Genomic DNA, 19,843 nt, shown 5'->3' with positions numbered 1-19,843 from the left:
AGTAGAATACTTGTCATAGGTTGTAGAACATCCCTTTCATTCAGTGTACTGCCATGTGTTAAATGCTGCTCGAGATAGCTCCGCTCCTTGCAGGAAGGTTTAAGAAATGAATGCCTTCTGTGAGGTTCGAACTCACGACCCCTGGTTTACGAGACCAGTGCTCTACCACTGAGCTAAGAAGGCGGCATCTTAGCGTTTGTGAGCTATCCCCAAATTGTTACTTCGTCATACTGAATCTTGCAGCCCTCGACCAGATATCGGATTTGGCACACAGCTGCTGCTGGGGGTGTCCACATTGCCGTTTTCCAAATCTCTTGAATGTTTCGCCCTTACGATCGACGACGAGCGTCGGCCCACCAAAAGTTTGCGGTCTGCACAATCCTGACCTAGTGCACAGCTTGTGGGATAGCGTGGCTCGACTGCGAAATGCGCCTTTCGGCTCCTCTCTCTGGCTACAGTGCGCTGTTGTCCACAGTGGCACTGGCGTTGCCCATGGGGCTTCATGTAAGGCGACTGCACGTCGCTCGGCCAACAGCGGCCTACTGCAGACCGACACTTAAGACACACCAAATACAAATCGACATCGAGAGACAGGCCCTGTCATATGGCACTCGCGACGTATATGCTGAAATTGAATGTAAAGAATACGTCTTTTGTAGCGGGCGTCCCTCTACTGCAGTGTCACACATGACGAATAAAAAGGAAAACAGCAGAACGTCTGTGTAGGGCCATGTTTTTACCTACAGTGTCACTTGGCTGAATGTGTATAAGGCTCTGTGGCATCACTCAAACGCAGCCAAATTGTCACACTAGCTGTGTATCTCTAACAAAGTTCACGTATGTCCTCACCTCGGTGCCGGTTAAAACGATTTCGCCCCCAGGTGGGCTCGAACCACCAACCTTTCGGTTAACAGCCGAACGCGCTAGCCGATTGCGCCACGGAGGCCTTCACTTTGGCTCCCTTGTGCTCTGTATATCAACGCAATTCGTATACCTTCTGCAGCAATCTCGCAGAATGGTAGCATTTGCTTACGCCTCTTCACATGGATAACGTGCATGCACACTGTAGCGAGGCTCGTAAACGAATGACATCGCCAAGCATGACATTATACTACAAAATGCATACAAACCAATGTTCTGCCTATGCATTCAGAAAACCTCTGAGGCCAGTAGAATACTTGTCATAGGTTGTAGAACATCCCTTTCATTCAGTGTACTGCCATGTGTTAAATGCTGCTCGAGATAGCTCCGCTCCTTGCAGGAAGGTTTAAGAAATGAATGCCTTCTGTGAGGTTCGAACTCACGACCCCTGGTTTACGAGACCAGTGCTCTACCACTGAGCTAAGAAGGCGGCATCTTAGCGTTTGTGAGCTATCCCCAAATTGTTACTTCGTCATACTGAATCTTGCAGCCCTCGACCAGATATCGGATTTGGCACACAGCTGCTGCTGGGGGTGTCCACATTGCCGTTTTCCAAATCTCTTGAATGTTTCGCCCTTACGATCGACGACGAGCGTCGGCCCACCAAAAGTTTGCGGTCTGCACAATCCTGACCTAGTGCACAGCTTGTGGGATAGCGTGGCTCGACTGCGAAATGCGCCTTTCGGCTCCTCTCTCTGGCTACAGTGCGCTGTTGTCCACAGTGGCACTGGCGTTGCCCATGGGGCTTCATGTAAGGCGACTGCACGTCGCTCGGCCAACAGCGGCCTACTGCAGACCGACACTTAAGACACACCAAATACAAATCGACATCGAGAGACAGGCCCTGTCATATGGCACTCGCGACGTGTATGCTGAAATTGAATGTAAAGAATACGTCTTTTGTAGCGGGCGTCCCTCTACTGCAGTGTCACACATGACGAATAAAAAGGAAAACAGCAGAACGTCTGTGTAGGGCCATGTTTTTACCTACAGTGTCACTTGGCTGAATGTGTATAAGGCTCTGTGGCATCACTCAAACGCAGCCAAATTGTCACACTAGCTGTGTATCTCTAACAAAGTTGACGTATGTCCTCACCTCGGTGCCGGTTAAAACGATTTCGCCCCCGGGTGGGCTCGAACCACCAACCTTTCGGTTAACAGCCGAACGCGCTAGCCGATTGCGCCACGGAGGCCTTCACTTTGGCTCCCTTGTGCTCTGTATATCAACGCAATTCGTATACCTTCTGCAGCAATCTCGCAGAATGGTAGCATTTGCTTACGCCTCTTCACATGGATAACGTGCATGCACACTGTAGCGAGGCTCGTAAACGAATGACATCGCCAAGCATGACATTATACTACAAAATGCATACAAACCAATGTTCTGCCTATGCATTCAGAAAACCTCTGAGGCCAGTAGAATACTTGTCATAGGTTGTAGAACATCCCTTTCATTCAGTGTACTGCCATGTGTTAAATGCTGCTCGAGATAGCTCCGCTCCTTGCAGGAAGGTTTAAGAAATGAATGCCTTCTGTGAGGTTCGAACTCACGACCCCTGGTTTACGAGACCAGTGCTCTACCACTGAGCTAAGAAGGCGGCATCTTAGCGTTTGTGAGCTATCCCCAAATTGTTACTTCGTCATACTGAATCTTGCAGCCCTCGACCAGATATCGGATTTGGCACACAGCTGCTGCTGGGGGTGTCCACATTGCCGTTTTCCAAATCTCTTGAATGTTTCGCCCTTACGATCGACGACGAGCGTCGGCCCACCAAAAGTTTGCGGTCTGCACAATCCTGACCTAGTGCACAGCTTGTGGGATAGCGTGGCTCGACTGCGAAATGCGCCTTTCGGCTCCTCTCTCTGGCTACAGTGCGCTGTTGTCCACAGTGGCACTGGCGTTGCCCATGGGGCTTCATGTAAGGCGACTGCACGTCGCTCGGCCAACAGCGGCCTACTGCAGACCGACACTTAAGACACACCAAATACAAATCGACATCGAGAGACAGGCCCTGTCATATGGCACTCGCGACGTATATGCTGAAATTGAATGTAAAGAATACGTCTTTTGTAGCGGGCGTCCCTCTACTGCAGTGTCACACATGACGAATAAAAAGGAAAACAGCAGAACGTCTGTGTAGGGCCATGTTTTTACCTACAGTGTCACTTGGCTGAATGTGTATAAGGCTCTGTGGCATCACTCAAACGCAGCCAAATTGTCACACTAGCTGTGTATCTCTAACAAAGTTGACGTATGTCCTCACCTCGGTGCCGGTTAAAACGATTTCGCCCCCGGGTGGGCTCGAACCACCAACCTTTCGGTTAACAGCCGAACGCGCTAGCCGATTGCGCCACGGAGGCCTTCACTTTGGCTCCCTTGTGCTCTGTATATCAACGCAATTCGTATACCTTCTGCAGCAATCTCGCAGAATGGTAGCATTTGCTTACGCCTCTTCACATGGATAACGTGCATGCACACTGTAGCGAGGCTCGTAAACGAATGACATCGCCAAGCATGACATTATACTACAAAATGCATACAAACCAATGTTCTGCCTATGCATTCAGAAAACCTCTGAGGCCAGTAGAATACTTGTCATAGGTTGTAGAACATCCCTTTCATTCAGTGTACTGCCATGTGTTAAATGCTGCTCGAGATAGCTCCGCTCCTTGCAGGAAGGTTTAAGAAATGAATGCCTTCTGTGAGGTTCGAACTCACGACCCCTGGTTTACGAGACCAGTGCTCTACCACTGAGCTAAGAAGGCGGCATCTTAGCGTTTGTGAGCTATCCCCAAATTGTTACTTCGTCATACTGAATCTTGCAGCCCTCGACCAGATATCGGATTTGGCACACAGCTGCTGCTGGGGGTGTCCACATTGCCGTTTTCCAAATCTCTTGAATGTTTCGCCCTTACGATCGACGACGAGCGTCGGCCCACCAAAAGTTTGCGGTCTGCACAATCCTGACCTAGTGCACAGCTTGTGGGATAGCGTGGCTCGACTGCGAAATGCGCCTTTCGGCTCCTCTCTCTGGCTACAGTGCGCTGTTGTCCACAGTGGCACTGGCGTTGCCCATGGGGCTTCATGTAAGGCGACTGCACGTCGCTCGGCCAACAGCGGCCTACTGCAGACCGACACTTAAGACACACCAAATACAAATCGACATCGAGAGACAGGCCCTGTCATATGGCACTCGCGACGTATATGCTGAAATTGAATGTAAAGAATACGTCTTTTGTAGCGGGCGTCCCTCTACTGCAGTGTCACACATGACGAATAAAAAGGAAAACAGCAGAACGTCTGTGTAGGGCCATGTTTTTACCTACAGTGTCACTTGGCTGAATGTGTATAAGGCTCTGTGGCATCACTCAAACGCAGCCAAATTGTCACACTAGCTGTGTATCTCTAACAAAGTTGACGTATGTCCTCACCTCGGTGCCGGTTAAAACGATTTCGCCCCCGGGTGGGCTCGAACCACCAACCTTTCGGTTAACAGCCGAACGCGCTAGCCGATTGCGCCACGGAGGCCTTCACTTTGGCTCCCTTGTGCTCTGTATATCAACGCAATTCGTATACCTTCTGCAGCAATCTCGCAGAATGGTAGCATTTGCTTACGCCTCTTCACATGGATAACGTGCATGCACACTGTAGCGAGGCTCGTAAACGAATGACATCGCCAAGCATGACATTATACTACAAAATGCATACAAACCAATGTTCTGCCTATGCATTCAGAAAACCTCTGAGGCCAGTAGAATACTTGTCATAGGTTGTAGAACATCCCTTTCATTCAGTGTACTGCCATGTGTTAAATGCTGCTCGAGATAGCTCCGCTCCTTGCAGGAAGGTTTAAGAAATGAATGCCTTCTGTGAGGTTCGAACTCACGACCCCTGGTTTACGAGACCAGTGCTCTACCACTGAGCTAAGAAGGCGGCATCTTAGCGTTTGTGAGCTATCCCCAAATTGTTACTTCGTCATACTGAATCTTGCAGCCCTCGACCAGATATCGGATTTGGCACACAGCTGCTGCTGGGGGTGTCCACATTGCCGTTTTCCAAATCTCTTGAATGTTTCGCCCTTACGATCGACGACGAGCGTCGGCCCACCAAAAGTTTGCGGTCTGCACAATCCTGACCTAGTGCACAGCTTGTGGGATAGCGTGGCTCGACTGCGAAATGCGCCTTTCGGCTCCTCTCTCTGGCTACAGTGCGCTGTTGTCCACAGTGGCACTGGCGTTGCCCATGGGGCTTCATGTAAGGCGACTGCACGTCGCTCGGCCAACAGCGGCCTACTGCAGACCGACACTTAAGACACACCAAATACAAATCGACATCGAGAGACAGGCCCTGTCATATGGCACTCGCGACGTATATGCTGAAATTGAATGTAAAGAATACGTCTTTTGTAGCGGGCGTCCCTCTACTGCAGTGTCACACATGACGAATAAAAAGGAAAACAGCAGAACGTCTGTGTAGGGCCATGTTTTTACCTACAGTGTCACTTGGCTGAATGTGTATAAGGCTCTGTGGCATCACTCAAACGCAGCCAAATTGTCACACTAGCTGTGTATCTCTAACAAAGTTGACGTATGTCCTCACCTCGGTGCCGGTTAAAACGATTTCGCCCCCGGGTGGGCTCGAACCACCAACCTTTCGGCTAACAGCCGAACGCGCTAGCCGATTGCGCCACGGAGGCCTTCACTTTGGCTCCCTTGTGCTCTGTATATCAACGCAATTCGTATACCTTCTGCAGCAATCTCGCAGAATGGTAGCATTTGCTTACGCCTCTTCACATGGATAACGTGCATGCACACTGTAGCGAGGCTCGTAAACGAATGACATCGCCAAGCATGACATTATACTACAAAATGCATACAAACCAATGTTCTGCCTATGCATTCAGAAAACCTCTGAGGCCAGTAGAATACTTGTCATAGGTTGTAGAACATCCCTTTCATTCAGTGTACTGCCATGTGTTAAATGCTGCTCGAGATAGCTCCGCTCCTTGCAGGAAGGTTTAAGAAATGAATGCCTTCTGTGAGGTTCGAACTCACGACCCCTGGTTTACGAGACCAGTGCTCTACCACTGAGCTAAGAAGGCGGCATCTTAGCGTTTGTGAGCTATCCCCAAATTGTTACTTCGTCATACTGAATCTTGCAGCCCTCGACCAGATATCGGATTTGGCACACAGCTGCTGCTGGGGGTGTCCACATTGCCGTTTTCCAAATCTCTTGAATGTTTCGCCCTTACGATCGACGACGAGCGTCGGCCCACCAAAAGTTTGCGGTCTGCACAATCCTGACCTAGTGCACAGCTTGTGGGATAGCGTGGCTCGACTGCGAAATGCGCCTTTCGGCTCCTCTCTCTGGCTACAGTGCGCTGTTGTCCACAGTGGCACTGGCGTTGCCCATGGGGCTTCATGTAAGGCGACTGCACGTCGCTCGGCCAACAGCGGCCTACTGCAGACCGACACTTAAGACACACCAAATACAAATCGACATCGAGAGACAGGCCCTGTCATATGGCACTCGCGACGTATATGCTGAAATTGAATGTAAAGAATACGTCTTTTGTAGCGGGCGTCCCTCTACTGCAGTGTCACACATGACGAATAAAAAGGAAAACAGCAGAACGTCTGTGTAGGGCCATGTTTTTACCTACAGTGTCACTTGGCTGAATGTGTATAAGGCTCTGTGGCATCACTCAAACGCAGCCAAATTGTCACACTAGCTGTGTATCTCTAACAAAGTTGACGTATGTCCTCACCTCGGTGCCGGTTAAAACGATTTCGCCCCCGGGTGGGCTCGAACCACCAACCTTTCGGTTAACAGCCGAACGCGCTAGCCGATTGCGCCACGGAGGCCTTCACTTTGGCTCCCTTGTGCTCTGTATATCAACGCAATTCGTATACCTTCTGCAGCAATCTCGCAGAATGGTAGCATTTGCTTACGCCTCTTCACATGGATAACGTGCATGCACACTGTAGCGAGGCTCGTAAACGAATGACATCGCCAAGCATGACATTATACTACAAAATGCATACAAACCAATGTTCTGCCTATGCATTCAGAAAACCTCTGAGGCCAGTAGAATACTTGTCATAGGTTGTAGAACATCCCTTTCATTCAGTGTACTGCCATGTGTTAAATGCTGCTCGAGATAGCTCCGCTCCTTGCAGGAAGGTTTAAGAAATGAATGCCTTCTGTGAGGTTCGAACTCACGACCCCTGGTTTACGAGACCAGTGCTCTACCACTGAGCTAAGAAGGCGGCATCTTAGCGTTTGTGAGCTATCCCCAAATTGTTACTTCGTCATACTGAATCTTGCAGCCCTCGACCAGATATCGGATTTGGCACACAGCTGCTGCTGGGGGTGTCCACATTGCCGTTTTCCAAATCTCTTGAATGTTTCGCCCTTACGATCGACGACGAGCGTCGGCCCACCAAAAGTTTGCGGTCTGCACAATCCTGACCTAGTGCACAGCTTGTGGGATAGCGTGGCTCGACTGCGAAATGCGCCTTTCGGCTCCTCTCTCTGGCTACAGTGCGCTGTTGTCCACAGTGGCACTGGCGTTGCCCATGGGGCTTCATGTAAGGCGACTGCACGTCGCTCGGCCAACAGCGGCCTACTGCAGACCGACACTTAAGACACACCAAATACAAATCGACATCGAGAGACAGGCCCTGTCATATGGCACTCGCGACGTATATGCTGAAATTGAATGTAAAGAATACGTCTTTTGTAGCGGGCGTCCCTCTACTGCAGTGTCACACATGACGAATAAAAAGGAAAACAGCAGAACGTCTGTGTAGGGCCATGTTTTTACCTACAGTGTCACTTGGCTGAATGTGTATAAGGCTCTGTGGCATCACTCAAACGCAGCCAAATTGTCACACTAGCTGTGTATCTCTAACAAAGTTGACGTATGTCCTCACCTCGGTGCCGGTTAAAACGATTTCGCCCCCGGGTGGGCTCGAACCACCAACCTTTCGGTTAACAGCCGAACGCGCTAGCCGATTGCGCCACGGAGGCCTTCACTTTGGCTCCCTTGTGCTCTGTATATCAACGCAATTCGTATACCTTCTGCAGCAATCTCGCAGAATGGTAGCATTTGCTTACGCCTCTTCACATGGATAACGTGCATGCACACTGTAGCGAGGCTCGTAAACGAATGACATCGCCAAGCATGACATTATACTACAAAATGCATACAAACCAATGTTCTGCCTATGCATTCAGAAAACCTCTGAGGCCAGTAGAATACTTGTCATAGGTTGTAGAACATCCCTTTCATTCAGTGTACTGCCATGTGTTAAATGCTGCTCGAGATAGCTCCGCTCCTTGCAGGAAGGTTTAAGAAATGAATGCCTTCTGTGAGGTTCGAACTCACGACCCCTGGTTTACGAGACCAGTGCTCTACCACTGAGCTAAGAAGGCGGCATCTTAGCGTTTGTGAGCTATCCCCAAATTGTTACTTCGTCATACTGAATCTTGCAGCCCTCGACCAGATATCGGATTTGGCACACAGCTGCTGCTGGGGGTGTCCACATTGCCGTTTTCCAAATCTCTTGAATGTTTCGCCCTTACGATCGACGACGAGCGTCGGCCCACCAAAAGTTTGCGGTCTGCACAATCCTGACCTAGTGCACAGCTTGTGGGATAGCGTGGCTCGACTGCGAAATGCGCCTTTCGGCTCCTCTCTCTGGCTACAGTGCGCTGTTGTCCACAGTGGCACTGGCGTTGCCCATGGGGCTTCATGTAAGGCGACTGCACGTCGCTCGGCCAACAGCGGCCTACTGCAGACCGACACTTAAGACACACCAAATACAAATCGACATCGAGAGACAGGCCCTGTCATATGGCACTCGCGACGTATATGCTGAAATTGAATGTAAAGAATACGTCTTTTGTAGCGGGCGTCCCTCTACTGCAGTGTCACACATGACGAATAAAAAGGAAAACAGCAGAACGTCTGTGTAGGGCCATGTTTTTACCTACAGTGTCACTTGGCTGAATGTGTATAAGGCTCTGTGGCATCACTCAAACGCAGCCAAATTGTCACACTAGCTGTGTATCTCTAACAAAGTTGACGTATGTCCTCACCTCGGTGCCGGTTAAAACGATTTCGCCCCCGGGTGGGCTCGAACCACCAACCTTTCGGTTAACAGCCGAACGCGCTAGCCGATTGCGCCACGGAGGCCTTCACTTTGGCTCCCTTGTGCTCTGTATATCAACGCAATTCGTATACCTTCTGCAGCAATCTCGCAGAATGGTAGCATTTGCTTACGCCTCTTCACATGGATAACGTGCATGCACACTGTAGCGAGGCTCGTAAACGAATGACATCGCCAAGCATGACATTATACTACAAAATGCATACAAACCAATGTTCTGCCTATGCATTCAGAAAACCTCTGAGGCCAGTAGAATACTTGTCATAGGTTGTAGAACATCCCTTTCATTCAGTGTACTGCCATGTGTTAAATGCTGCTCGAGATAGCTCCGCTCCTTGCAGGAAGGTTTAAGAAATGAATGCCTTCTGTGAGGTTCGAACTCACGACCCCTGGTTTACGAGACCAGTGCTCTACCACTGAGCTAAGAAGGCGGCATCTTAGCGTTTGTGAGCTATCCCCAAATTGTTACTTCGTCATACTGAATCTTGCAGCCCTCGACCAGATATCGGATTTGGCACACAGCTGCTGCTGGGGGTGTCCACATTGCCGTTTTCCAAATCTCTTGAATGTTTCGCCCTTACGATCGACGACGAGCGTCGGCCCACCAAAAGTTTGCGGTCTGCACAATCCTGACCTAGTGCACAGCTTGTGGGATAGCGTGGCTCGACTGCGAAATGCGCCTTTCGGCTCCTCTCTCTGGCTACAGTGCGCTGTTGTCCACAGTGGCACTGGCGTTGCCCATGGGGCTTCATGTAAGGCGACTGCACGTCGCTCGGCCAACAGCGGCCTACTGCAGACCGACACTTAAGACACACCAAATACAAATCGACATCGAGAGACAGGCCCTGTCATATGGCACTCGCGACGTGTATGCTGAAATTGAATGTAAAGAATACGTCTTTTGTAGCGGGCGTCCCTCTACTGCAGTGTCACACATGACGAATAAAAAGGAAAACAGCAGAACGTCTGTGTAGGGCCATGTTTTTACCTACAGTGTCACTTGGCTGAATGTGTATAAGGCTCTGTGGCATCACTCAAACGCAGCCAAATTGTCACACTAGCTGTGTATCTCTAACAAAGTTGACGTATGTCCTCACCTCGGTGCCGGTTAAAACGATTTCGCCCCCGGGTGGGCTCGAACCACCAACCTTTCGGTTAACAGCCGAACGCGCTAGCCGATTGCGCCACGGAGGCCTTCACTTTGGCTCCCTTGTGCTCTGTATATCAACGCAATTCGTATACCTTCTGCAGCAATCTCGCAGAATGGTAGCATTTGCTTACGCCTCTTCACATGGATAACGTGCATGCACACTGTAGCGAGGCTCGTAAACGAATGACATCGCCAAGCATGACATTATACTACAAAATGCATACAAACCAATGTTCTGCCTATGCATTCAGAAAACCTCTGAGGCCAGTAGAATACTTGTCATAGGTTGTAGAACATCCCTTTCATTCAGTGTACTGCCATGTGTTAAATGCTGCTCGAGATAGCTCCGCTCCTTGCAGGAAGGTTTAAGAAATGAATGCCTTCTGTGAGGTTCGAACTCACGACCCCTGGTTTACGAGACCAGTGCTCTACCACTGAGCTAAGAAGGCGGCATCTTAGCGTTTGTGAGCTATCCCCAAATTGTTACTTCGTCATACTGAATCTTGCAGCCCTCGACCAGATATCGGATTTGGCACACAGCTGCTGCTGGGGGTGTCCACATTGCCGTTTTCCAAATCTCTTGAATGTTTCGCCCTTACGATCGACGACGAGCGTCGGCCCACCAAAAGTTTGCGGTCTGCACAATCCTGACCTAGTGCACAGCTTGTGGGATAGCGTGGCTCGACTGCGAAATGCGCCTTTCGGCTCCTCTCTCTGGCTACAGTGCGCTGTTGTCCACAGTGGCACTGGCGTTGCCCATGGGGCTTCATGTAAGGCGACTGCACGTCGCTCGGCCAACAGCGGCCTACTGCAGACCGACACTTAAGACACACCAAATACAAATCGACATCGAGAGACAGGCCCTGTCATATGGCACTCGCGACGTATATGCTGAAATTGAATGTAAAGAATACGTCTTTTGTAGCGGGCGTCCCTCTACTGCAGTGTCACACATGACGAATAAAAAGGAAAACAGCAGAACGTCTGTGTAGGGCCATGTTTTTACCTACAGTGTCACTTGGCTGAATGTGTATAAGGCTCTGTGGCATCACTCAAACGCAGCCAAATTGTCACACTAGCTGTGTATCTCTAACAAAGTTGACGTATGTCCTCACCTCGGTGCCGGTTAAAACGATTTCGCCCCCGGGTGGGCTCGAACCACCAACCTTTCGGTTAACAGCCGAACGCGCTAGCCGATTGCGCCACGGAGGCCTTCACTTTGGCTCCCTTGTGCTCTGTATATCAACGCAATTCGTATACCTTCTGCAGCAATCTCGCAGAATGGTAGCATTTGCTTACGCCTCTTCACATGGATAACGTGCATGCACACTGTAGCGAGGCTCGTAAACGAATGACATCGCCAAGCATGACATTATACTACAAAATGCATACAAACCAATGTTCTGCCTATGCATTCAGAAAACCTCTGAGGCCAGTAGAATACTTGTCATAGGTTGTAGAACATCCCTTTCATTCAGTGTACTGCCATGTGTTAAATGCTGCTCGAGATAGCTCCGCTCCTTGCAGGAAGGTTTAAGAAATGAATGCCTTCTGTGAGGTTCGAACTCACGACCCCTGGTTTACGAGACCAGTGCTCTACCACTGAGCTAAGAAGGCGGCATCTTAGCGTTTGTGAGCTATCCCCAAATTGTTACTTCGTCATACTGAATCTTGCAGCCCTCGACCAGATATCGGATTTGGCACACAGCTGCTGCTGGGGGTGTCCACATTGCCGTTTTCCAAATCTCTTGAATGTTTCGCCCTTACGATCGACGACGAGCGTCGGCCCACCAAAAGTTTGCGGTCTGCACAATCCTGACCTAGTGCACAGCTTGTGGGATAGCGTGGCTCGACTGCGAAATGCGCCTTTCGGCTCCTCTCTCTGGCTACAGTGCGCTGTTGTCCACAGTGGCACTGGCGTTGCCCATGGGGCTTCATGTAAGGCGACTGCACGTCGCTCGGCCAACAGCGGCCTACTGCAGACCGACACTTAAGACACACCAAATACAAATCGACATCGAGAGACAGGCCCTGTCATATGGCACTCGCGACGTGTATGCTGAAATTGAATGTAAAGAATACGTCTTTTGTAGCGGGCGTCCCTCTACTGCAGTGTCACACATGACGAATAAAAAGGAAAACAGCAGAACGTCTGTGTAGGGCCATGTTTTTACCTACAGTGTCACTTGGCTGAATGTGTATAAGGCTCTGTGGCATCACTCAAACGCAGCCAAATTGTCACACTAGCTGTGTATCTCTAACAAAGTTGACGTATGTCCTCACCTCGGTGCCGGTTAGAACGATTTCGCCGCCGGGTGGGCTCGAACCACCAACCTTTCGGTTAACAGCCGAACGCGCTAGCCGATTGCGCCACGGAGGCCTTGACTTTCGCTCCCTTGTGCTCTGTATATCAACGCAATTCGTATACCTTCTGCAGGAATCTCGCAGAATGGTAGCATTTGCTTACGCCTCTTCACATGGATAACGTGCATGCACACTGTAGCGAGGCTCGTAAACGAATGACATCGCCAAGCATGACATTATACTACAAAATGCATACAAACCAATGTTCTGCCTATGCATTCAGAAAACCTCTGAGGCCAGTAGAATACTTGTCATAGGTTGTAGAACATCCCTTTCATTCAGTGTACTGCCATGTGTTAGATGCTGCTCGAGATAGCTCCGCTCCTTGCAGGAAGGTTTAAAAAATAAATGCCTTCTGTGAGGTTCGAACTCACGACCCCTGGTTTACGAGACCAGTGCTCTACCACTGAGCTAATAAGGCGGCAGCTTAGCGTTTGTGAGCTATCCCCAAATTGTTACTTCATCATACTGAATCTTGCAGCCCTCGACCAGATATCGGATTTGGCACACAGCTGCTGCTGGGGGTGTCCACATTGCCGTTTTCCAAATCTCTTGAATGTTTCGCCCTTACGATCGACGACGAGCGTCGGCCCACCAAAAGTTTGCGGTCTGCACAATCCTGACCTAGTGCACAGCTTGTGGGATAGCGTGGCTCGACTGCGAAATGCGCCTTTCGGCTCCTCTCTCTGGCTACAGTGCGCTGTTGTCCACAGTGGCACTGGCGTTGCCCATGGGGCTTCATGTAAGGCGACTGCACGTCGCTCGGCCAACAGCGGCCTACTGCAGACCGACACTTAAGACACACCAAATACAAATCGACATCGAGAGACAGGCCCTGTCATATGGCACTCGCGACGTATATGCTGAAATTGAATGTAAAGAATACGTCTTTTGTAGCGGGCGTCCCTCTACTGCAGTGTCACACATGACGAATAAAAAGGAAAACAGCAGAACGTCTGTGTAGGGCCATGTTTTTACCTACAGTGTCACTTGGCTGAATGTGTATAAGGCTCTGTGGCATCACTCAAACGCAGCCAAATTGTCACACTAGCTGTGTATCTCTAACAAAGTTGACGTATGTCCTCACCTCGGTGCCGGTTAAAACGATTTCGCCCCCGGGTGGGCTCGAACCACCAACCTTTCGGTTAACAGCCGAACGCGCTAGCCGATTGCGCCACGGAGGCCTTCACTTTGGCTCCCTTGTGCTCTGTATATCAACGCAATTCGTATACCTTCTGCAGCAATCTCGCAGAATGGTAGCATTTGCTTACGCCTCTTCACATGGATAACGTGCATGCACACTGTAGCGAGGCTCGTAAACGAATGACATCGCCAAGCATGACATTATACTACAAAATGCATACAAACCAATGTTCTGCCTATGCATTCAGAAAACCTCTGAGGCCAGTAGAATACTTGTCATAGGTTGTAGAACATCCCTTTCATTCAGTGTACTGCCATGTGTTAAATGCTGCTCGAGATAGCTCCGCTCCTTGCAGGAAGGTTTAAGAAATGAATGCCTTCTGTGAGGTTCGAACTCACGACCCCTGGTTTACGAGACCAGTGCTCTACCACTGAGCTAAGAAGGCGGCATCTTAGCGTTTGTGAGCTATCCCCAAATTGTTACTTCGTCATACTGAATCTTGCAGCCCTCGACCAGATATCGGATTTGGCACACAGCTGCTGCTGGGGGTGTCCACATTGCCGTTTTCCAAATCTCTTGAATGTTTCGCCCTTACGATCGACGACGAGCGTCGGCCCACCAAAAGTTTGCGGTCTGCACAATCCTGACCTAGTGCACAGCTTGTGGGATAGCGTGGCTCGACTGCGAAATGCGCCTTTCGGCTCCTCTCTCTGGCTACAGTGCGCTGTTGTCCACAGTGGCACTGGCGTTGCCCATGGGGCTTCATGTAAGGCGACTGCACGTCGCTCGGCCAACAGCGGCCTACTGCAGACCGACACTTAAGACACACCAAATACAAATCGACATCGAGAGACAGGCCCTGTCATATGGCACTCGCGACGTATATGCTGAAATTGAATGTAAAGAATACGTCTTTTGTAGCGGGCGTCCCTCTACTGCAGTGTCACACATGACGAATAAAAAGGAAAACAGCAGAACGTCTGTGTAGGGCCATGTTTTTACCTACAGTGTCACTTGGCTGAATGTGTATAAGGCTCTGTGGCATCACTCAAACGCAGCCAAATTGTCACACTAGCTGTGTATCTCTAACAAAGTTGACGTATGTCCTCACCTCGGTGCCGGTTAAAACGATTTCGCCCCCGGGTGGGCTCGAACCACCAACCTTTCGGTTAACAGCCGAACGCGCTAGCCGATTGCGCCACGGAGGCCTTCACTTTGGCTCCCTTGTGCTCTGTATATCAACGCAATTCGTATACCTTCTGCAGCAATCTCGCAGAATGGTAGCATTTGCTTACGCCTCTTCACATGGATAACGTGCATGCACACTGTAGCGAGGCTCGTAAACGAATGACATCGCCAAGCATGACATTATACTACAAAATGCATACAAACCAATGTTCTGCCTATGCATTCAGAAAACCTCTGAGGCCAGTAGAATACTTGTCATAGGTTGTAGAACATCCCTTTCATTCAGTGTACTGCCATGTGTTAAATGCTGCTCGAGATAGCTCCGCTCCTTGCAGGAAGGTTTAAGAAATGAATGCCTTCTGTGAGGTTCGAACTCACGACCCCTGGTTTACGAGACCAGTGCTCTACCACTGAGCTAAGAAGGCGGCATCTTAGCGTTTGTGAGCTATCCCCAAATTGTTACTTCGTCATACTGAATCTTGCAGCCCTCGACCAGATATCGGATTTGGCACACAGCTGCTGCTGGGGGTGTCCACATTGCCGTTTTCCAAATCTCTTGAATGTTTCGCCCTTACGATCGACGACGAGCGTCGGCCCACCAAAAGTTTGCGGTCTGCACAATCCTGACCTAGTGCACAGCTTGTGGGATAGCGTGGCTCGACTGCGAAATGCGCCTTTCGGCTCCTCTCTCTGGCTACAGTGCGCTGTTGTCCACAGTGGCACTGGCGTTGCCCATGGGGCTTCATGTAAGGCGACTGCACGTCGCTCGGCCAACAGCGGCCTACTGCAGACCGACACTTAAGACACACCAAATACAAATCGACATCGAGAGACAGGCCCTGTCATATGGCACTCGCGACGTGTATGCTGAAATTGAATGTAAAGAATACGTCTTTTGTAGCGGGCGTCCCTCTACTGCAGTGTCACACATGACGAATAAAAAGGAAAACAGCAGAACGTCTGTGTAGGGCCATGTTTTTACCTACAGTGTCACTTGGCTGAATGTGTATAAGGCTCTGTGGCATCACTCAAACGCAGCCAAATTGTCACACTAGCTGTGTATCTCTAACAAAGTTCACGTATGTCCTCACCTCGGTGCCGGTTAGAACGATTTCGCCCCCGGGTGGGCTCGAACCACCAACCTTTCGGTTAACAGCCGAACGCGCTAGCCGATTGCGCCACGGAGGCCTTGACTTTCGCTCCCTTGTGCTCTGTATATCAACGCAATTCGTATACCTTCTGCAGGAATCTCGCAGAATGGTAGCATTTGCTTACGCCTCTTCACATGGATAACGTGCATGCACACTGTAGCGAGGCTCGTAAACGAATGACATCGCCAAGCATGACATTATACTACAAAATGCATACAAACCAATGTTCTGCCTATGCATTCAGAAAACCTCTGAGGCCAGTAGAATACTTGTCATAGGTTGTAGAACATCCCTTTCATTCAGTGTACTGCCATGTGTTAGATGCTGCTCGAGATAGCTCCGCTCCTTGCAGGAAGGTTTAAAAAATAAATGCCTTCTGTGAGGTTCGAACTCACGACCCCTGGTTTACGAGACCAGTGCTCTACCACTGAGCTAATAAGGCGGCAGCTTAGCGTTTGTGAGCTATCCCCAAATTGTTACTTCATCATACTGAATCTTGCAGCCCTCGACCAGATATCGGATTTGGCACACAGCTGCTGCTGGGGGTGTCCACATTGCCGTTTTCCAAATCTCTTGAATGTTTCGCCCTTACGATCGACGACGAGCGTCGGCCCACCAAAAGTTTGCGGTCTGCACAATCCTGACCTAGTGCACAGCTTGTGGGATAGCGTGGCTCGACTGCGAAATGCGCCTTTCGGCTCCTCTCTCTGGCTACAGTGCGCTGTTGTCCACAGTGGCACTGGCGTTGCCCATGGGGCTTCATGTAAGGCGACTGCACGTCGCTCGGCCAACAGCGGCCTACTGCAGACCGACACTTAAGACACACCAAATACAAATCGACATCGAGAGACAGGCCCTGTCATATGGCACTCGCGACGTATATGCTGAAATTGAATGTAAAGAATACGTCTTTTGTAGCGGGCGTCCCTCTACTGCAGTGTCACACATGACGAATAAAAAGGAAAACAGCAGAACGTCTGTGTAGGGCCATGTTTTTACCTACAGTGTCACTTGGCTGAATGTGTATAAGGCTCTGTGGCATCACTCAAACGCAGCCAAATTGTCACACTAGCTGTGTATCTCTAACAAAGTTGACGTATGTCCTCACCTCGGTGCCGGTTAAAACGATTTCGCCCCCGGGTGGGCTCGAACCACCAACCTTTCGGTTAACAGCCGAACGCGCTAGCCGATTGCGCCACGGAGGCCTTCACTTTGGCTCCCTTGTGCTCTGTATATCAACGCAATTCGTATACCTTCTGCAGCAATCTCGCAGAATGGTAGCATTTGCTTACGCCTCTTCACATGGATAACGTGCATGCACACTGTAGCGAGGCTCGTAAACGAATGACATCGCCAAGCATGACATTATACTACAAAATGCATACAAACCAATGTTCTGCCTATGCATTCAGAAAACCTCTGAGGCCAGTAGAATACTTGTCATAGGTTGTAGAACATCCCTTTCATTCAGTGTACTGCCATGTGTTAAATGCTGCTCGAGATAGCTCCGCTCCTTGCAGGAAGGTTTAAGAAATGAATGCCTTCTGTGAGGTTCGAACTCACGACCCCTGGTTTACGAGACCAGTGCTCTACCACTGAGCTAAGAAGGCGGCATCTTAGCGTTTGTGAGCTATCCCCAAATTGTTACTTCGTCATACTGAATCTTGCAGCCCTCGACCAGATATCGGATTTGGCACACAGCTGCTGCTGGGGGTGTCCACATTGCCGTTTTCCAAATCTCTTGAATGTTTCGCCCTTACGATCGACGACGAGCGTCGGCCCACCAAAAGTTTGCGGTCTGCACAATCCTGACCTAGTGCACAGCTTGTGGGATAGCGTGGCTCGACTGCGAAATGCGCCTTTCGGCTCCTCTCTCTGGCTACAGTGCGCTGTTGTCCACAGTGGCACTGGCGTTGCCCATGGGGCTTCATGTAAGGCGACTGCACGTCGCTCGGCCAACAGCGGCCTACTGCAGACCGACACTTAAGACACACCAAATACAAATCGACATCGAGAGACAGGCCCTGTCATATGGCACTCGCGACGTGTATGCTGAAATTGAATGTAAAGAATACGTCTTTTGTAGCGGGCGTCCCTCTACTGCAGTGTCACACATGACGAATAAAAAGGAAAACAGCAGAACGTCTGTGCAGGGCCATGTTTTTACCTACAGTGTCACTTGGCTGAATGTGTATAAGGCTCTGTGGCATCACTCAAACGCAGCCAAATTGTCACACTAGGTGTGTATCTCTAACAAAGTTGACGTACGTCCTCACCTCGGTGCCGGTTAGAACGATTTCGCCCCCGGGTGGGCTCGAACCACCAACCTTTCGGTTAACAGCCGAACGCGCTAGCCGATTGCGCCACGGAGGCCTTGACTTTGGCTCCCTTGTGCTCTGTATATCAACGCAATTCGTATACCTTCTGCAGCAATCTCGCAGAATGGTAGCATTTGCTTACGCCTCTTCACATGGATAACGTGCATGCACACTGTAGCGAGGCTCGTAAACGAATGACATCGCCAAGCATGACATTATACTACAAAATGCATACAAACCAATGTTCTGCCTATGCATTCAGAAAACCTCTGAGGCCAGTAGAATACTTGTCATAGGTTGTAGAACATCCCTTTCATTCAGTGTACTGCCATGTGTTAAATGCTGCTCGAGATAGCTCCGCTCCTTGCAGGAAGGTTTAAGAAATGAATGCCTTCTGTGAGGTTCGAACTCACGACCCCTGGTTTACGAGACCAGTGCTCTACCACTGAGCTAAGAAGGCGGCATCTTAGCGTTTGTGAGCTATCCCCAAATTGTTACTTCGTCATACTGAATCTTGCAGCCCTCGACCAGATATCGGATTTGGCACACAGCTGCTGCTGGGGGTGTCCACATTGCCGTTTTCCAAATCTCTTGAATGTTTCGCCCTTACGATCGACGACGAGCGTCGGCCCACCAAAAGTTTGCGGTCTGCACAATCCTGACCTAGTGCACAGCTTGTGGGATAGCGTGGCTCGACTGCGAAATGCGCCTTTCGGCTCCTCTCTCTGGCTACAGTGCGCTGTTGTCCACAGTGGCACTGGCGTTGCCCATGGGGCTTCATGTAAGGCGACTGCACGTCGCTCGGCCAACAGCGGCCTACTGCAGACCGACACTTAAGACACACCAAATACAAATCGACATCGAGAGACAGGCCCTGTCATATGGCACTCGCGACGTGTATGCTGAAATTGAATGTAAAGAATACGTCTTTTGTAGCGGGCGTCCCTCTACTGCAGTGTCACACATGACGAATAAAAAGGAAAACAGCAGAACGTCTGTGTAGGGCCATGCTTTTACCTACAGTGTCACTTGGCTGAATGTGTATAAGGCTCTGTGGCATCACTCAAACGCAGCCAAATTGTCACACTAGCTGTGTATCTCTAACAAAGTTGACGTACGTCCTCACCTCGGTGCCGGTTAGAACGATTTCGCCCCCGGGTGGGCTCGAACCACCAACCTTTCGGTTAACAGCCGAACGCGCTAGCCGATTGCGCCACGGAGGCCTTGACTTTGGCTCCCTTGTGCTCTGTATATCAACGCAATTCGTATACCTTCTGCAGCAATCTCGCAGAATGGTAGCATTTGCTTACGCCTCTTCACATGGATAACGTGCATGCACACTGTAGCGAGGCTCGTAAACGAATGACATCGCCAAGCATGACATTATACTACAAAATGCATACAAACCAATGTTCTGCCTATGCATTCAGAA

General features: G+C 50.0%; 34 non-coding genes across 34 annotated transcripts; all 34 read right to left on the bottom strand.

Annotated features, from left to right (window-relative positions):
* Positions 1 to 111: 111 nt before the first annotated feature.
* Positions 112 to 183, bottom strand: Trnat-cgu (transfer RNA threonine (anticodon CGU)). Its single transcript has one exon. It is a non-coding gene; the product is annotated as a tRNA-Thr (tRNA).
* Positions 184 to 872: 689 nt separating this feature from the next.
* On the bottom strand, positions 873 to 946 carry Trnan-guu (transfer RNA asparagine (anticodon GUU)). The gene has a single exon. It is a non-coding gene; the product is annotated as a tRNA-Asn (tRNA).
* A 333-nt stretch (positions 947 to 1,279) lies between these two features.
* Trnat-cgu (transfer RNA threonine (anticodon CGU)) lies at positions 1,280 to 1,351 on the bottom strand. The gene has a single exon. It is a non-coding gene; the product is annotated as a tRNA-Thr (tRNA).
* A 689-nt stretch (positions 1,352 to 2,040) lies between these two features.
* Trnan-guu (transfer RNA asparagine (anticodon GUU)) lies at positions 2,041 to 2,114 on the bottom strand. The gene has a single exon. It is a non-coding gene; the product is annotated as a tRNA-Asn (tRNA).
* Positions 2,115 to 2,447: 333 nt separating this feature from the next.
* On the bottom strand, positions 2,448 to 2,519 carry Trnat-cgu (transfer RNA threonine (anticodon CGU)). Its single transcript has one exon. It is a non-coding gene; the product is annotated as a tRNA-Thr (tRNA).
* A 689-nt stretch (positions 2,520 to 3,208) lies between these two features.
* Positions 3,209 to 3,282, bottom strand: Trnan-guu (transfer RNA asparagine (anticodon GUU)). Its single transcript has one exon. It is a non-coding gene; the product is annotated as a tRNA-Asn (tRNA).
* Positions 3,283 to 3,615: 333 nt separating this feature from the next.
* Trnat-cgu (transfer RNA threonine (anticodon CGU)) lies at positions 3,616 to 3,687 on the bottom strand. Its single transcript has one exon. It is a non-coding gene; the product is annotated as a tRNA-Thr (tRNA).
* Positions 3,688 to 4,376: 689 nt separating this feature from the next.
* On the bottom strand, positions 4,377 to 4,450 carry Trnan-guu (transfer RNA asparagine (anticodon GUU)). Its single transcript has one exon. It is a non-coding gene; the product is annotated as a tRNA-Asn (tRNA).
* Positions 4,451 to 4,783: 333 nt separating this feature from the next.
* On the bottom strand, positions 4,784 to 4,855 carry Trnat-cgu (transfer RNA threonine (anticodon CGU)). The gene has a single exon. It is a non-coding gene; the product is annotated as a tRNA-Thr (tRNA).
* A 689-nt stretch (positions 4,856 to 5,544) lies between these two features.
* On the bottom strand, positions 5,545 to 5,618 carry Trnan-guu (transfer RNA asparagine (anticodon GUU)). The gene has a single exon. It is a non-coding gene; the product is annotated as a tRNA-Asn (tRNA).
* A 333-nt stretch (positions 5,619 to 5,951) lies between these two features.
* Positions 5,952 to 6,023, bottom strand: Trnat-cgu (transfer RNA threonine (anticodon CGU)). The gene has a single exon. It is a non-coding gene; the product is annotated as a tRNA-Thr (tRNA).
* A 689-nt stretch (positions 6,024 to 6,712) lies between these two features.
* Positions 6,713 to 6,786, bottom strand: Trnan-guu (transfer RNA asparagine (anticodon GUU)). The gene has a single exon. It is a non-coding gene; the product is annotated as a tRNA-Asn (tRNA).
* Positions 6,787 to 7,119: 333 nt separating this feature from the next.
* On the bottom strand, positions 7,120 to 7,191 carry Trnat-cgu (transfer RNA threonine (anticodon CGU)). Its single transcript has one exon. It is a non-coding gene; the product is annotated as a tRNA-Thr (tRNA).
* A 689-nt stretch (positions 7,192 to 7,880) lies between these two features.
* Positions 7,881 to 7,954, bottom strand: Trnan-guu (transfer RNA asparagine (anticodon GUU)). Its single transcript has one exon. It is a non-coding gene; the product is annotated as a tRNA-Asn (tRNA).
* Positions 7,955 to 8,287: 333 nt separating this feature from the next.
* On the bottom strand, positions 8,288 to 8,359 carry Trnat-cgu (transfer RNA threonine (anticodon CGU)). Its single transcript has one exon. It is a non-coding gene; the product is annotated as a tRNA-Thr (tRNA).
* Positions 8,360 to 9,048: 689 nt separating this feature from the next.
* Positions 9,049 to 9,122, bottom strand: Trnan-guu (transfer RNA asparagine (anticodon GUU)). The gene has a single exon. It is a non-coding gene; the product is annotated as a tRNA-Asn (tRNA).
* Positions 9,123 to 9,455: 333 nt separating this feature from the next.
* Positions 9,456 to 9,527, bottom strand: Trnat-cgu (transfer RNA threonine (anticodon CGU)). Its single transcript has one exon. It is a non-coding gene; the product is annotated as a tRNA-Thr (tRNA).
* A 689-nt stretch (positions 9,528 to 10,216) lies between these two features.
* Positions 10,217 to 10,290, bottom strand: Trnan-guu (transfer RNA asparagine (anticodon GUU)). Its single transcript has one exon. It is a non-coding gene; the product is annotated as a tRNA-Asn (tRNA).
* Positions 10,291 to 10,623: 333 nt separating this feature from the next.
* On the bottom strand, positions 10,624 to 10,695 carry Trnat-cgu (transfer RNA threonine (anticodon CGU)). The gene has a single exon. It is a non-coding gene; the product is annotated as a tRNA-Thr (tRNA).
* A 689-nt stretch (positions 10,696 to 11,384) lies between these two features.
* Trnan-guu (transfer RNA asparagine (anticodon GUU)) lies at positions 11,385 to 11,458 on the bottom strand. The gene has a single exon. It is a non-coding gene; the product is annotated as a tRNA-Asn (tRNA).
* A 333-nt stretch (positions 11,459 to 11,791) lies between these two features.
* Trnat-cgu (transfer RNA threonine (anticodon CGU)) lies at positions 11,792 to 11,863 on the bottom strand. The gene has a single exon. It is a non-coding gene; the product is annotated as a tRNA-Thr (tRNA).
* A 689-nt stretch (positions 11,864 to 12,552) lies between these two features.
* On the bottom strand, positions 12,553 to 12,626 carry Trnan-guu (transfer RNA asparagine (anticodon GUU)). The gene has a single exon. It is a non-coding gene; the product is annotated as a tRNA-Asn (tRNA).
* A 333-nt stretch (positions 12,627 to 12,959) lies between these two features.
* On the bottom strand, positions 12,960 to 13,031 carry Trnat-cgu (transfer RNA threonine (anticodon CGU)). The gene has a single exon. It is a non-coding gene; the product is annotated as a tRNA-Thr (tRNA).
* A 689-nt stretch (positions 13,032 to 13,720) lies between these two features.
* Trnan-guu (transfer RNA asparagine (anticodon GUU)) lies at positions 13,721 to 13,794 on the bottom strand. The gene has a single exon. It is a non-coding gene; the product is annotated as a tRNA-Asn (tRNA).
* A 333-nt stretch (positions 13,795 to 14,127) lies between these two features.
* Positions 14,128 to 14,199, bottom strand: Trnat-cgu (transfer RNA threonine (anticodon CGU)). Its single transcript has one exon. It is a non-coding gene; the product is annotated as a tRNA-Thr (tRNA).
* A 689-nt stretch (positions 14,200 to 14,888) lies between these two features.
* On the bottom strand, positions 14,889 to 14,962 carry Trnan-guu (transfer RNA asparagine (anticodon GUU)). Its single transcript has one exon. It is a non-coding gene; the product is annotated as a tRNA-Asn (tRNA).
* Positions 14,963 to 15,295: 333 nt separating this feature from the next.
* Positions 15,296 to 15,367, bottom strand: Trnat-cgu (transfer RNA threonine (anticodon CGU)). The gene has a single exon. It is a non-coding gene; the product is annotated as a tRNA-Thr (tRNA).
* A 689-nt stretch (positions 15,368 to 16,056) lies between these two features.
* Trnan-guu (transfer RNA asparagine (anticodon GUU)) lies at positions 16,057 to 16,130 on the bottom strand. The gene has a single exon. It is a non-coding gene; the product is annotated as a tRNA-Asn (tRNA).
* Positions 16,131 to 16,463: 333 nt separating this feature from the next.
* On the bottom strand, positions 16,464 to 16,535 carry Trnat-cgu (transfer RNA threonine (anticodon CGU)). Its single transcript has one exon. It is a non-coding gene; the product is annotated as a tRNA-Thr (tRNA).
* A 689-nt stretch (positions 16,536 to 17,224) lies between these two features.
* Positions 17,225 to 17,298, bottom strand: Trnan-guu (transfer RNA asparagine (anticodon GUU)). The gene has a single exon. It is a non-coding gene; the product is annotated as a tRNA-Asn (tRNA).
* A 333-nt stretch (positions 17,299 to 17,631) lies between these two features.
* Positions 17,632 to 17,703, bottom strand: Trnat-cgu (transfer RNA threonine (anticodon CGU)). The gene has a single exon. It is a non-coding gene; the product is annotated as a tRNA-Thr (tRNA).
* Positions 17,704 to 18,392: 689 nt separating this feature from the next.
* Trnan-guu (transfer RNA asparagine (anticodon GUU)) lies at positions 18,393 to 18,466 on the bottom strand. Its single transcript has one exon. It is a non-coding gene; the product is annotated as a tRNA-Asn (tRNA).
* Positions 18,467 to 18,799: 333 nt separating this feature from the next.
* Trnat-cgu (transfer RNA threonine (anticodon CGU)) lies at positions 18,800 to 18,871 on the bottom strand. Its single transcript has one exon. It is a non-coding gene; the product is annotated as a tRNA-Thr (tRNA).
* A 689-nt stretch (positions 18,872 to 19,560) lies between these two features.
* Positions 19,561 to 19,634, bottom strand: Trnan-guu (transfer RNA asparagine (anticodon GUU)). Its single transcript has one exon. It is a non-coding gene; the product is annotated as a tRNA-Asn (tRNA).
* Positions 19,635 to 19,843: the final 209 nt, after the last annotated feature.

The sequence above is a fragment of the Schistocerca serialis genome, unplaced genomic scaffold, assembly GCF_023864345.2.
Source record: "Schistocerca serialis cubense isolate TAMUIC-IGC-003099 unplaced genomic scaffold, iqSchSeri2.2 HiC_scaffold_1257, whole genome shotgun sequence".
In the NCBI taxonomy this organism is placed as follows: Eukaryota; Metazoa; Arthropoda; class Insecta; order Orthoptera; family Acrididae; genus Schistocerca; species Schistocerca serialis.
The sequence above is the reverse complement of the archived record's forward strand: the minus strand, read 5'-3'. Positions and strand labels throughout refer to the sequence as shown.